Source organism: Saccopteryx bilineata, chromosome 7 (assembly GCF_036850765.1).
Source record: "Saccopteryx bilineata isolate mSacBil1 chromosome 7, mSacBil1_pri_phased_curated, whole genome shotgun sequence".
Classification (NCBI taxonomy): Eukaryota; Metazoa; Chordata; class Mammalia; order Chiroptera; family Emballonuridae; genus Saccopteryx; species Saccopteryx bilineata.
The window spans coordinates 46,372,774-46,388,647 of record NC_089496.1 but is presented as its reverse complement, the minus strand read 5'-3'; the positions used below and the strand labels follow the sequence as shown (position 1 = coordinate 46,388,647).

Below are 15,874 nucleotides of genomic sequence, written 5' to 3'. Positions count from 1 at the left end.
TCAAAACACACAAACAAAACAAAATATAGAGTGCACTGCAACGCTGTTCATTTTTAAAACTCCACCTTGGGGTTGTCTGCTGCTCCCAGGATGGGCAGTGTTAACTGGGCGCGGCCAGGACGCAGGGAGGGGAGCTGGGGACCCACCTTCTGCCCGGCAGGTCTGGGTCACGTGCGTCGCTGAGAGGGGCCCTCATAAAGCTCGCGTTCTGCAGGGCATTTGTGATTGGGACGTGCGAGGGGAAGGGCTGTGTGACCTGCCCCTGGCTGGGGAGCCGCAGCGGGGACCAGTGTGTTCGGGTGTGCGCGCACCGAGGCGGGAAGGAGCGCCAACTGCCTTGCGTAAGTGCGCGGGTACCCGGGCGGGTCCCAGCACGTCCCCAAACGCAGGGAGCGCAGGACAGGTGATCTCAGGAGCCCTCAGCACCCAGAAGGAGAAAAGCTAGGTGGAGCAAGATCGGGTCAGGTGGTCCTGGCCAGCTAAGAGTTTCCAGGTTGGGGTGCTGGGGCGGCTTGGCCCTTGGCTGTAGGTGCGCCCAGCCCGGGGAACACTCCCGAAGGCTCCTGGCACGATCTGAGGCGGTCGCACCCGGGTTTCTTCCAGATCTGGAGGCGCCTTCTCGTCCAGGAACCACTCCGGGGAAGCGTGAAGCGGTGGGGTCCCCCATAACTCTCGGGGCGAGGCGGGAACACCGCCCTTTCCTCCTACAGCACGTCTCTTTGGGATGCTTTGATTTCGGGGTGCTGTGGAGAAGTGGGAGGGGAAAACGCCTCTGCCTTGAGTGTGCTGCACGAGAGACTTGGCTTGGGCGGAGGAAGGGAAGCACTTGATTATTCCTGCGATGTTGGGTTAGGAGCGAACCGGGGCTTGGGACAGGGAAACGCAGCTCCCTGCCCCTCGTGGGTTAGGACCTAGCAGGGGACTTCGTAGGCGCCAGTGGGACGTGCATGTAAACCTGTGTGAAAGGGAAGCACCCAGTACCTTTCAGGGCAGCTTGGGGTCACGGGGAAAAAATGGACTTTGGTGTACTTGTGGGTTGGAATCCCAGCTCTGCTGTTTGCTAGTTCGTGATTTTGATAAGATCTTTGAATTCACTACGCCTCGGCTTCCATGTTTAAAAGACACTTGTCTCTCCCTCTACCCTTCAAATGCAACTACTATTTATTTATTTATTTAGGTATGGGATGAGTAAAAACAGATATTAGGAAAAAAAGAGATCTAATGAAAATGAATTTCACTAACTTGAAAAATAACCTTTTAAAAACATTTTTCTATTGATTTGAGAGCGAGAAGCATCAACTCGTCCCACTTAGTGGTGCACTCATCAACTGCTTCTCCTCTGTGCCCAGATAGCTGCGACCTCTGTTCGCCAGAATGATGTTTTTTCCACTGAACCACCTGCCTAGGGTTGAAAGATAACTTTTAAGAAAGTTGTTTAAAATAGGAATTTTTTTTTTTTTTTAAGTAGACCGCACTGGTTTTGTTGGCATATGAAAATCTATGCAGTTGGCGAGACCCTTTGGCTGATAGGGCTTTTTAAACTTCTACTCAGGTTAGTCTAAGTCAAGTGGAAACCCTTTATAATATAATGCCAGTGTTCTTAGAAGCTGTTTTATAGGAGTTGGCTGTTTTGAATGGGCCTAGTTGGTCCCCCAATATATGTGAATCCAGCTTATAAAGCAATTGACAGTGGGCTTTGACTGACAGGAGGTTCAAATGGTTTAGAAGAGCATTGGGCTTACCAGTTCACTCCCTTTGAAAAAAAACAAAAACAAGAAGCAAACAGCATGACACTATTTTGTTAATGACTTTGTTTTTGTTTCAGGAAACATTTACGATAATTTGTCAGAGGAAGAGCTAAGTGTTGAATGCACAGAACTAAGACAGTGAGTGAGGAAGAGCTTCGTTACCACCTCAGAGAACACCACATAGGCTTTTATTAACACCCCAGTACCCAAGGTTAATAATGCAATGCTTCATTCTTAATAGGAAGTATAATTCATTTAAAAGAGTGAGCGTGTTTATTTTAGTTTAACATTCCCTGGGCTTTAATGATGTGCCGTTTTTCACAGACTGAACCAAGAAGATTTTAAAGGATGTAAGTGAGGAAGTGTCTCATAGTCAGAAAGGTGCGTTTAGAAGAATGAGGTCGTATCTCTGGTGACTTGGGAGAGGGGTAAGTGGGACAGAAAGCTGAGAACTGTATTTTCCTGGTTAAAATCAAGAATGCAGTTTGAACTTTTATGCGATGTATTTGAAAGTTCAATGGTTTCAGCAATAATAGACTCAGTTCACAGGACAGTGATCAGGTGCTTTCTTGATTAAACCCTATGCTCCTCAAGCACAGTGAACAGAGACCAGAGTGTTCTGATTTCTCTTCCTCTGAGATATTGCAAGTACAGCCTTAAGCAAGAAACTGCATTTATTTAAAAAGTAGACCACACTGGCTTTGTTGGCATATGAAAGTCTACATAGTTTCTAAATTTTCCGGCTTTTTTTGTATTGCTTTAAAATAAATAAATATTTGTGCTGATAAACAACTGTAGTAGTTTAAAAAGAGCCACTGACTAGAATCAGAATACAGAGAAAATGTTTAGAGATGAGACCCAAGCATACTGGAGAGATAAGACAGTCAGAATTGGCTTTTTCAGACATAGACACCTGTCCTCATCTCGCTCCCCGGATTCACACATGGAGGTAAACCAACTCTTAAGAGATTCATTTATTTATTTAACTACGTTTTTCCACTGTTTGACTATGAAAAATCTCAAACATTCAGAAAAACTGAAAGAACTTTATAGTGCAATCCCCACCTAAATTTTTTTTTAAAATTTCTCTAATACTGATTAGCGTCTACTATTTTCCTGAGGCTATGCTGAACTGTAAGAACATAAAAGGCAGAGTAAAGTTAGGCAACAAGAAGAGCTGCCTGACCAGGCAGTGGCACAGTGGATAGAACATTGGTCTGGGAAGTGGAGGACCCAGGTTCGAGACCTCAAGATAGCTGGCTTGAGTGCAGGCTCATCCAGCTTGAGTGAGGGCTCACTGGCTTGAATATGGGATCATTGATGTGACCCTATGGCTGCTGGCTTGAAGACAAAGGTCGCTGGCTTGAAGCCCAAGGTCGCTGGCTTGATTGAGTCCAAGGTCACTAGCTTGAGCAAGGGGTGACTGGTTTGGCTGTAGCCTCCTGGTCAAGGCACATATGAGAAAACACTCAACGAACAACTAAGGTGCTGCAAGGAAGAATTGATGCTTCTCACACCTCTCTTTTCCTCTCTGTCTGTTCCTAACTGTCCCTCTTTCTGTCTGTCTCTCTTGCTAAAAAAAAATGGGGAGGGGGTTAATTCAGCTGGAATGTAGTTTGCTAAGGGTCGTGTGACTTTGGTTTGGAAGGTTATGCTGGAGTCACATTGTGGAAACCATTGAATTTTATGGCAGAAAGTTTAAACTTCATCTTGGTTGCAGTCTGGAGTCATTGAAGGCATTTGAGGAAGAGGACTATCTTGTGTTTAAATAGCTCTTTCTGGCATTAGCATTAGACTAAATTGGAGTGGAAGGGACTGAAGTCTAAGAGATGAGTTAGGAGGCTGTGCAAACGTCCTGAAGCCAATAAGTGTCAAACTATGAACAGAATGGATTGCAGAGATTGAAAAGAGGAAGCAGGGTAGGACTTTGTGCCTGATTTGACATGAGGACTTGGTTTGAGAGCTCAAGCACCTGCAGAGATAGTGTGTCAATAAGAGGAGGGAAGTCAGAGGAGGAGGAAGTGCAAAGGGAATGATGATGTCTTGTTTTAAGGCTCCTTTGGGTTTGAGGGTGTACTGATTGGGTACCCATCTGGATGTGTCCACTGACAGTGGGGAGCCCCACAGCAAGGTCAGGACCGAACAACTCTCTGGACTAGCAATTAGGGATTAAGGCATGGTTAAATGAATATGCACAGATAGAGAAAAGAAGGCCAAGATCTTGAGGAAAATCTGAATGTATAGAGTTCTTGGAACAGAAAAAAAAAACTTACAGCTGTTCAATTGTCAGTTAGGATTTTAATGACTGTTCTATCTACAGTGTTACTGCAGCCACAGCAGTCACAAACTAAATGCATATTTCTACCACTAGGATGGAGTCTTTCCTGCTCTCCCTAGAAGAGGCATGGTGTGTGTGTGTGTGTGTGTGTGTGTGTGTGTGTGTGTGTGTGTGTGAAGGTAAGAGTGGGGAGGGAAGGGGAAAGTTAAATACCATTTTTTATCTAGGACTCAGAACATACAATGCTTTATCCATGTAAACCATTTCTACATATCAGGATGCTGGGTCATTTAATTAATCTGTCTACCTGCCTATAAGGCAGCACTTACTTAATCTGGGAACCGTAACAACCTACTGTGAGGGTGGGCATATTTCCCAAACCAGACCTCACGTGTGACACATACTCTGGTTCACAGTCACCAGGCCTTTATCCAGATATTTAGCAACCCAAATCCTCCCCCCGTCCCTTTTTACTTTAACATGTCAGTACACATGGGTTCATACTATTCATAAATAAATATTCATCTCTGGAAACCCATCTTATTATATTAACTCACCACCAACAAGGCAAGGGAAGTTAGACTTGTTTAGCTTCTATCCTGTGGCCAAGGTCTGTTCCAAGGCTTCAGTTAGAAGGTGAGGGCAGGGTCTGTCTTTTGTCTTTCTGTAGTACCTGGTGTGAGTTTATATACATATATCTTTCCCCCCATGTACCTGTCACTATAACAATAAAAAGTGTGATTCCACTAAGAATAGAAGGACTTTATCTAAAGATACAGAGTTTGATGTGGCAGAGCCACGCCTGAAGCTGGTGTCTGAATCTTTTCTGCTGTCTTATTGGACGCTTCGCCTTCCCAAATGCTTACTGTGTGCTGGCATTGGGTTCATTGTTTGCACATGTGGGTTCCTTGTGGCCCCTCTGGCTTGGCTGGGTATTCAGCTCAGAATTGCTAAAGTGGTTATTATTGGTGGGGTGTGTGCCCTTTGGCCCTGTCTAATTCCCACCCAACTTCTCAAATTCTGCAGGAAGAGTCAAACTCCCTCAGAAATTCCCACCCCTAAGTCTGAGTTCAGCAATCACTTTAGTAATTCTCCTTCAGATCACTCATTCAATCTCCTGCTGATTTCTTTTAGAGTGAACTGGAAGAGAGCTCTATATTTATTTTGTTTACTTGATATGTCTTCTTCCATCAATCTTCTGCTTTTCCCATTGTCCTGCGCATTTGAGACCCCATTGTCCTGCTCACTTACACATCTAAGATCACTTTCTCTTTTCTCCTTATTTTCCTTCCGCTGTGACACTTTGGAGGGAGGGTGGGATAAGATATGGCGCCGACAGCAAGATTGTGTCGACTCTATAGTTGGTTATTTACAATTGACTCAGGCATACTGGAAGTAATATTTTTTTCTCTCTCCCTCAAAGTAGTGGAATGTTCATAGAATTAATATGGCGTGGTAGGGAGTTCTGTACATGCAAGGATTGTGGCAGAGGCCTTCCTGCTTGTCTCAGAAGAATAGAGAGACCTCAACTGCCCTCACGCTGTGGATTTACTGTCTCTTCTATTTTTTGTGGTCTCCCTAACTTCTCGACCTGGTCTCAGTACACTTTTTTTTTTTAAATTTATTTATTCATTTTAGAGAGAAGAGAGAGAGAGAGAGAAAGGAAGGAGGAGCAGGAAGCATCAACTCCCATATGTGCCTTGACCAGGCAAGCCCAGGGTTTTGAACCGGCGACCTCAGCATTCCAGGTCGACACTTTATCCACTACACCACCACAGGTCAGGCTCAGTACACTTTTTAAGGGGACGTTAAAGCTCACAAGGGAGTGAAGGACTATCAGGAATAAACTCATAATGACCAAAGTTAGTGTTATTACGTTATTAGCTCACCTGCAGCAGGGAAGACACTCAAAGGCTTGGGGACACAGGAAGAGGTCTCTGAAATGTTTGGCCTTGTGCTGAGTGGGTCAAAGGAGGAACCAGGAAAGAGGGGACCCACTGGATGGGTTGCTGTTTACTGGCCATTGCCTCTAGCAGGTTTTGTTCAGGAGAGGGTGGAACAGTGGGGCTGGGGGCACATTGGTAGGAAAGTAACTGCTTAGAAGAAAAGATTGTCAGTCATTCGGCAGCTGCGGTGTGGCCTTGGGTATATAGAAACATTGTCAGTGTTCTGCTGGGAGCCTCTGATGTTCACTTTCTCAGGGATCTAGCATCCCTTGTCTCTCTGTCTCTGCCTCTCTGCCCTTCTCTTACACACACACACACACACACACAAACACACACACACACGAATGTATCAATGCATCAGCTTGATGACAAAATCTAATAGTCAAATTTGGAAGTCATCCTAGATTCTGTTCTATTTCAACGTATAATATTTCATCACTCATAAGGTTCAGGTAATTATACCTTCTAATTTTCAATCTTCCCTGTTCACACTATCACCCTGTCTTAGTTTATTTAGGCTTCTTCTCTTTATGCTGGATTATTAGAAAGCCTACTAAATGGATTCTCTGCCTTCCATTGTTTTAGTTCAAATTCATCCTCACACCATGACCATCGTATTCTTTACCACGACAAAGTCCTCAGCAGCTCCTAGTCACTGGAGGATACAGACTCAGCACATCTACAACATCCTCTGCAATGTCCTCTCCACTTCTCTAGCTTCCTCCTGCTCTTCATCCACTTCCGGTCTTGCCTATGTAGTAGTGATCTGTTGCCATGCAACAAAGTTGGAAAAAGGTCTAAAACCCATGGCCCAAGAAGATAGAAGAGACAATAGCAATGCAGAGAGTGGGGGAAATCATTTAAGGAGGAGTTAAGGCCTGGGTTAGCTATTTGCATGGAGATTTGCAGCGGTTCGGGCAAGTCATGGTGAGGACTCGGATTCGGACCTGGCAGTCCGGTGACTGAGGAGAGGGGGACTCTCAGTGGGTGGCTGGGTGACCGAGGAGAGGCAGTGAGAGGGAGGCAGGGAAGTCCACCAATACGGGATCTCCAGCGTCAGCGCTGGAGCGTGTTTCCAATCAAGACAAAATAGAGAAGTAGGGACTCGTTCAGGGAAGAAGGTGGTAAGTTCACTTTTTGAGTTACTCGTCATTACTTTTGATTTTTGTTAACATAATTCACTTCCATGGTGGAAAATCCAACTCATAGTGCAGTTCTCGTAATAAAAATTGTATCCCTCTTTCTTCCATGCTCCATGCTTCCCTTACCTCCGAAGACTCTTCCCCCGACTTTCACCTCTTTCCTCCAGTACTTAACTCCACATTTCTAAGTAATCTGATTAAACTATTTCTTGATTTCTTTCCTGATTTCGAGTCGTACTTTTTATCGACTTGAGGTATTTTTCTCTTGACTTCCTTCCTAATAAGGTGAGAATTTAGCACTGTTACACGACTAATGTTTCAACTCGCCTACCCTCCCTCTTGACCAAATGGTTACAGAATTTTTTTTTATTGTTGTGAAATCAACATCTGATGTTGACTTTATTATGCAGGTAGCGCTCACTGCTGAGCTAAGGAGTATACTGTGATTGCAATGCCTTTCTTGCTTGCGTTTTAGAGAAATTGAGATGACCAAAGAGCTAAGCAAGTGGATAGCGAAATATCACTTTTATTTCTGAGAGAGGCTGGGTGGAGTTAGAGCTTTTACTTCTGAGAAAATAGGCTTCTCCCGACCAAAGCCTGCAGTGGAGCAGACTTTCCCAGCCATTCACAGGTCCGTCCCCTGCCCAGCGGAGGGAAAAGCGCTACTTCCTGTGGGACAAAGGAAGTTGAGACCAACATGCCCAGTCTACCCAGAGTTATCCAGCGGATACATTTTCCCACCTCTTACTGCCCCCCACCCTCTGCCCCAATCCCTGGCAGAGTGAGCAAGAAGGTGGCAAGAGGCCAGCCTCACCACGGATGGAAACATCGGAGCTGGGAGGAAGTGAGCCTGAAGCGTGTGCTGGCTCCCAGCGGCATGATCCGATACCTGATCCCACTTCGTACCGCTCTCTCCATCACTCCTTCACTCTCTCCATCATGTTGGATGTTGGACGGCCGCCATGCTGGCTCCTACCCTCAGTGCCTCCTGTTAGAGAGCCCGACCTCTCTTCTCCTAAGTAGTCACATGGAACTCTTTCATGTCCTTCAAATCTGCCCAGATGTCACCTTCTCAGAGGGGTCTTCCTTGACCACCCAATTTAACATAATACCACTGCTTGACCCCAGTCCTCACTCACCCTTTACCCTGCTTTCATTTCCTCAGTAGCTCTCATTGTTCTCTCTTGCCCTCTACACCTGAAACTTCATAAAGGCAGACATTCCATCTCTTTTTTTTTTTTTTTTTTGCAGAGAGAGTCAGAGAGAGGGACAGATAGACAGGAAGGGAGAGAGATGAGAAGCATCAATTCTCTGTTACAGTTCCTTAGCTGTTCATTGATTGCTTTCTCATATGTGCCTTGATCAAGAGGCTACAGCAGAGCGAGTGACCTCTTACTCAAGCCAGCGACCATGGCATCATGTCTATGATCCCACGCTCATGCCGGCGACCCCTCGCTCATGCCGGTGACCCCTCACTCAAGCCGGATGAGTCTGCGCTCAAACTGGCAACCTCAGGGTTTCGAACCTGGGTCCTCCACGTCCCAGTCCGATGCTCTATGCACTGCACCACTACCTGGTCAGGCAACATTCCATCTCTTTTGTTCTCTGTGCCTAAATTGGAGTCTGACACATAGTAGGAGCTAAAGATATATTTATTAACTGAACAGATAGCCCCTTGAACTTGAAGTTAGCCCCAGCTCTGCTACTGCTGAGGGTGTCATTACTTGGGACATTGCTTCACCAACAGTGGCCTCTGTCGAAGAGTTGCATGAACTCCTTTTAAGGGCGGTGGTGAATAGCTAATGAGACAATACAGTATGTGGAAAATAGCCGAGGAAGGTACTACAGTAATCTGAGGGAGTATTAAATGGAAATTGCTCTCAATAACAATAATATCTCTTTTCCAATCAGGGAGGAATTCTTGTCACCTCAGTGAGTGATGGTTAAGGTGACAACATTGAGAAATTTCCCAGGATCATCCTCAGATACAATATCCTCATCCATCTTGCTCAGTCTCAACCTTATATATTTGCCACACTGTGTACCCTAATATTTTTTTTTCTGAAAAATTTCATCCTAGTGGATAACCAACAGGAGGCTGATTCTAAAAAGAATAGAGCTACATTTACTTCAGAAGAATTTCTCAGTGGAAGACACTGCTTTTGTCATGAGCCTAAAGGACCCAGGGCTTCAGCCACTCCTCCAAACACTTATTTTCCGAACTGAAGGATGAACACCAGAAATCCAATGTGAAGCAATCTCTGGGCGTGGGGTTTTCACTTCTTTGCAGATAAACCTGACTTTAAATCACTTGCGATAACCGCACCTGTGAATTTTACAAACGACATATGGAGAAAAATCCAGTTCTCCTAGAATTCTGCTCTTGTCAGAATTTACCTGGAGGCATATGTTATTATCTTATTAATTTATACAGTGATATATGGGAAGTACAGGACCTTGGGACTCCTCTACACCTGGCTTTATGTTCCAGTTTTACTGCTTACTGGCTGAAGGGTGGGGGGTCGGGGGGCTTGAGATAACCCGGGACTTGAGAAACTGTTCAGCCTTGAACTTGGTTTCCTCACCGGGATATGCCATACAGAAAGCTCTGGACTTAGGGCTCTTCTAAGAAGAGTGTCACAGACAAATAAACACAGGTTGCCCTGCCTCAGTCTTTCCAAGCTCTGGTGTGGTCCCACTACCCATATATGAGTGTCTGAGGGCAGCAGTCACAACAGAAATGTACTGTCTCTTTGTTCTCTAGGCTGTAAGCCCAGAGTCAGCAAGCTGCCAGGGAGCTCCGCCGGAACCCTGCAGGCGACGATGCTTCCTGGCCTCTTCTCGCCTCTGCTGTTTGCCAGCAGTCCTTATTTCTTGGCTTGTCGATGCAACACTCCAATCTCTGCCTCCCTGTGTGTCTCTGCCTTCGCTGGCATTCTTCTCCTCCCTGTGTTTCTCTCCTCTTTTAAGGGCCCGAGTTATATTGGATTCAAGGCCCACCCTCATCCAGTATGACTTCATTCTAACTTAGCTAATGACATCGGCAAAGACACTCTTTCCAAATAAGGTCACACTCTGAGGGCCTTCAACACATATTTTGGGGGGAAACAATTATTCAACCCATAACAATTCATGCAATCACTTCAGACAAAACAAAAACAAACAAACAAAAAAACAACATGGGGTCATCCTTGCTTCTTTCCATTATAGTTCAGTTTATTAACAAATATTGATGGATGTGTTTTCAAAATGTAGCTGACCTCCACTCTCCACCTCCACTGCTGCTCCCTAATCCTAGCCCCTAACTTCTCTCCTGGGTTATTACATCAGCCTCCTAATTGGTATCCTGATTTTATCTTTATTCACCTGAAGTCAACTTTCTTAGTAGCAACCGGAGTGATCATTTCACAATTTTAATTAGACTTAATTACTCCCTTACTTAAAAGCCTCCAACGGTCTCCCATTGGAATTAGAATAAAATACTGATGCATATAAATACAGGTAAGGCTCCACATGTGTTGACCCTGACTACCTTCCAAACTCATCATGGGCCACTTCCTCTTACCTTCACTGAATGCCCATCAACAACAGTAAACAGAGCTTGTTTGCACCTCAGGGCCTTTGCACTGCTTCCTGAAGGCTGGCTTTACCCAGAAATGTGTTTCCTGACTGCTGTTAACTCACACACTTTTTTGAGGTCCTTTGGAGCAGAGAGGGCCTAGGATATACTAGTTGTTTCTCCAACACATTTTGTTAAATGAATAAAGGTCACAAAATATGTTCAATTACATTTTTAGATATTATGTGGGAATAAAAAGGCTTTCCTAATCAAATATTGTTGGTTTGGGAAATACCGGGATAAAGTTTTAACACACGTCTTTATAGCAGAACTTCTCAGCAACATAATAGTTTATTTCGGAGGGATATTATATGTCGTATTCCCAAACTTACCTGATTAAAGAGAAGGAAGCCTGGCTCACATAGCAGCTTTTGGGAGCTGCTGGTACGGGGGCTATAGCATGGTCTTTAGAGACAGGTAAGGACTGGCCCGAATCCCTTGTTCTACCACTTATTAGCTATACGAACCCGGGCAAGTAAGTTAGATTCTCTGAGGATCAATTACTCATCTGTAAAATGGACTGATAATAATAGTACCTGCATGGTGAGGGTTAGAAATAAAAATATAAAGCAGTTGGCACAGTTCCAGTACATAGGAGCAGTCAGTAATTGGCAGGTATTGTTGGTATCGTTATCACAATGGTGCTTTGGATCAGAGGGATGGTCTTGCTATGTATTTCAAAACTGTCGTTAATGTTTTGGGGTATGACTACTTTTTCCTTCCACCCTTATTCAAATTTCCCTTCTGGTTGGAGTGAGATTTCAAGGCAAAGCTTCCTATCGTAGTGTCAGATAATATTATTTTTTTTCTCTTTTCCTGATTCTTTCCATTCTCTACCTGCCACGTAACTCAGATTTGTCTCCCTCTCTTGTGCGTCCAAGGGTAGGGCGGCAGAGATAGGGACGCCCCATTCATCTGCAAGATGAGGCCCCACTGCCGGCTGCCAGAGGGGTGGCCTGGGGAGAAGAGATAGGCCTGGAGTCCCGGTTCCACTTCAGCAAAAAGGCTGCCAGCAACCTGGTGCGTCACGTGCTTGGTCCTCTCTGGGCACAGAGGGCTTCAAATATCAATTTGAGATATTAACAAAAATGATGTCATAAGGAAGATGAATAGCGATCCTTCCAAATAAAAGTTTTCTTCTATCAGTGGTTTGCATGGAAGTCTTTTTTTTTTTCACAATAGCTAGATCTGGGATTTGAGTTGGAATTTAATGCAGGGTTGCACAATAGCCCTCTATTACAGAATTCGAATGCTGTGGATGTGCATGAATGATCTTGAAAGGTGAGCAAGTCTCTTAAATAGAGAAACCACTTTCTTATACCTTTTTATTACAGGTTTTTTCAAATAGAGGAACCACTTTCTTATACCTTTTTTTTTAAAATTACAGATTGGCCTTTTTTTGTGTGTTTGGAGAAATGTTTTTATTGGGAACTATTAAAGCCAGTTAAGTAATTAAAGGAGATCCAAATGACGGTTCTTTTGTGCTTTTTTGTGTGTGTTGCAGAGACAGACAGAGAGAGGAACAGATAGGGACAGACAGAAGGGAGAGAGATGAGAAGCATCAATTCTTTGTTGTTCATTGATTGCTCATTTGTGCCTTGATGGGGGGCGGGGCTACAGCAGACCGAGTGACCCCTTACTCAATCCAGTGACCTTGGACTCAAGCTGGTGAGCCTTGCTCAAACTGAGGAGCCAGTGCGCTCAAGCTGGCGACATTGGGGTTTCAAACCTAGGTCCTTTGCGTCCCAATCTGACGCTCTAACCACCGCGCCACCACCTGGCCAGAGCTATTGTTATAGCTCTGATTAAAAATAACTGTTTTAATCAGAGCTATAACAATAATTACATAAACGATTTTTATCCTTTAATTGGAATAATCTATCATGTAAAATGGAGCAGTTGGAAGGAGAGATGAAGAGAGCACAGGGCTGCTTGAACTGCTGGCTTGAGGTTCTTGTCCTCATTCCGGAGATTTTCCTTTGGATTCCTTTTCGCTGGTAGAACACACACCTTCCAGGGTCTGGTCTCCCTTCTGGAGGCCTTGTGTGGCTAAGCATGTTGCTGGTGGCACGCACTTTCCAGGGTCTGGTCTCCCTTCTGGAGGCCTCGCGTGGCTGAGCATGTTGCTGGTGGCACACACCTTCCAGGGTCTGGTCTCCCTTCTGGAGGCCTTATGTGGCTGAGCATGTTGCTGGTAGAACACACACCTTCCAGGGTCTGGTCTCCCTTCTGGAGGCCTTGCGTGGCTAAGCATTTTGCTGGTTGCACGCACCTTCCAGGGTCTGGTCTCCCTTCTGGAGGCCTTGTGTGGCTAAGCATGTTGCCGGTTGCACGCACCTTCCAGGGTCTGGTCTCCCTTCTGGAGGCCTCGCGTGGCTAAGCATGTTGCCGGTTGCACACACCTTCCAGGGTCTGGTCTCCCTTCTGGAGGCCTTGCGTGGCTGAGCATGTTGCTGGTAGAACACACACCTTCCAGGGTCTGGTCTCCCTTCTGGAGGCCTCGCGTGGCTGAGCATGTTGCTGGTTGCACGCACCTTCCAGGGTCTGGTCTCCCTTCTGGAGGCCTTGTGTGGCTGAGCATGTTGCTGGTAGAACACACACCTTCCAGGGTCTGGTCTCCCTTCTGGAGGCCTTGTGTGGCTAAGCATGTTGCCGGTTGCACGCACCTTCCAGGGTCTGGTCTCCCTTCTGGAGGCCTCGCGTGGCTAAGCATGTTGCCGGTTGCACACACCTTCCAGGGTCTGGTCTCCCTTCTGGAGGCCTCGCGTGGCTAAGCATGTTGCCGGTTGCACACACCTTCCAGGGTCTGGTCTCCCTTCTGGAGGCCTTGAGTGGCTGAGCATGTTGCTGGTAGAACACACACCTTCCAGGGTCTGGTCTCCCTTCTGGAGGCCTCGCGTGGCTGAGCATGTTGCTGGTAGAACACACACCTTCCAGGGTCTGGTCTCCCTTCTGGAGGCCTCGCGTGGCTGAGCATGTTGCTGGTAGAACACACACCTTCCAGGGTCTGGTCTCCCTTCTGGAGGCCTTGTGTGGCTGAGCATGTTGCTGGTAGAACACACACCTTCCAGGGTCTGGTCTCCCTTCTGGAGGCCTCGCGTGGCTAAGCATGTTGCCGGTTGCACACACCTTCCAGGGTCTGGTCTCCCTTCTGGAGGCCTTGAGTGGCTGAGCATGTTGCTGGTAGAACACACACCTTCCAGGGTCTGGTCTCCTTTCTGGAGGCCTCGCGTGGCTAAGCATGTTGCTGGTAGAACACACACCTTCCAGGGTCTGGTCTCCCTTCTGGAGGCCTTGCGTGGCTGAGCATGTTGCTGGTAGAACACACACCTTCCAGGGTCTGGTCTCCCTTCTGGAGGCCTTGTGTGGCTAAGCATGTTGCCGGTTGCACGCACCTTCCAGGGTCTGGTCTCCCTTCTGGAGGCCTCGCGTGGCTAAGCATGTTGCCGGTTGCACACACCTTCCAGGGTCTGGTCTCCCTTCTGGAGGCCTTGTGTGGCTGAGCATGTTGCTGGTAGAACACACACCTTCCAGGGTCTGGTCTCCTTTCTGGAGGCCTCGCGTGGCTAAGCATGTTGCTGGTAGAACACACACCTTCCAGGGTCTGGTCTCCCTTCTGGAGGCCTCGCGTGGCTAAGCATGTTGCTGGTTGCACGCACCTTCCAGGGTCTGGTCTCCCTTCTGGAGGTCTCGCGTGGCTAAGCATGTTGCTGGTTGCACACACCTTCCAGGGTCTGGTCTCCCTTCTGGAGGCCTCGCGTAGCTAAGCATGTTGCTGGTTGCACGCACCTTCCAGGGTCTGGTCTCCCTTCTGGAGGCCTCGCGTGGCTAAGCATGTTGCTGGTTGCTTCCACATGCCGAGAACAACTCACTCGGCAGGATTTCCCCTCTTGTCTCTTCCGCTGGTCGTCTCGATTGGAATTAAAGTGTGAGTTGACAGAAAGTAGTTTCCAGTTCATTTTTCAAATAAAGAACATGAAACTAACACGTGCAGGTGTATATTCAACACCTGGCTCTCTGAGGGCGGGGAAGCCCTGGTTTGTGGCACTTGCTAACGTCCATGGTGTAAATATTCTCACCATGGCTGACTGCAAGCTGTCAACAGATGTCAGTGAACACACACTGGGGAAGAAATGCACAGTAGCAAACCGTTATATAGTCCATCCACCAGACAATTACCAAAAAACCTAACTCCAGAGCATAGACAATAGTAAAATAATTCAGAAGTGATGAGTTTTGAGTATTTATGACATATTTTTCAATATAACTTAGAGGCAGTTTTGAAGTTACAAATGAGATAGGTTCTGTAGGCATGTTCTTAAGTTGAATTGAATTTGTAAGTTGGAATAGGCACATTTACTAATTGATTAAATGCAACTCAGATGTTTGTCTTAACGTAGTATTTATTTTTACCTTTCTGTGCATATAAATACTTAAACATTCTCAAATACAACCTTACACAATCTTGGATGATGCAGAAGATGACAGACTTGTTGGAGAGGGTAGGACTGGTGTTAGAGAGTCAGGGTTTGATTTTGCTGCTGGAGTCAGTTTCTTGAAGTCGGCATCAAGGGAGGCTTATACAAAGCTTTCCTTTTTCTCATCGTCAGCGGCCCTGTAGCATCTCAGGTCTTGGGTGACTGCACGGCAAACTTTGGTGAAACTCTCTGTGTCAGGATCTTGCTCCTCTAACTTTGCCATTCCCGCTTAAATAAGACAAAAAGCATCAGCTAACTCTTTTGTAGAAAATGTTTTCAGTTCTGGTGTTTCTAGGTCCCTGTTTTCTTCTCTGAATGCTGTCATCTGCTGCTCTAGTTTTATAAGGTCTTCACAGGTTAGTTCTTTGCCATGAGAATTGAGTAAGTCTATGATATCATTTTCACTGATGTCCAACTGCAGTTGATTAACAACAGTCCTTACGGTACTCTGTTTGTAAGTACGAGTTGTACAGAAGTCAGATGTTTGTAACTCGTGGATTTACTGTATTTAATGATACGTTTTTATAGTTCAATTTCTAACAATGCGCGTGTTGAACAACTGGTTCTCAAACTTCCTGGAAATCTAACCATTGATTCTAACACACTGACTGGAACCCGGAGAAGTCACTGTGTTGCCCAGGGTCCACTGATTCGGTGATGGAA

At 46.0% G+C, this 15,874-nt stretch overlaps 1 protein-coding gene across 2 annotated transcripts in view; it reads left to right on the top strand.

The window, feature by feature from the left end:
* The first annotated feature begins 200 nt into the window (after positions 1-200).
* Positions 201-15,874, top strand: part of CPVL (carboxypeptidase vitellogenic like) — a 120,705-nt gene continuing 105,031 nt past the window's right edge. Inside the window, exon 1 of one of the 2 annotated variants that reach the window (XM_066238743.1) lies at positions 201-341. The gene's annotated coding sequence lies outside the window, so the exon portion shown is untranslated. Of the gene's footprint in view, positions 342-5,666; positions 5,805-15,874 lie in introns of those variants that run through there. The other variant, XM_066238744.1, reaches the window with a different exon arrangement.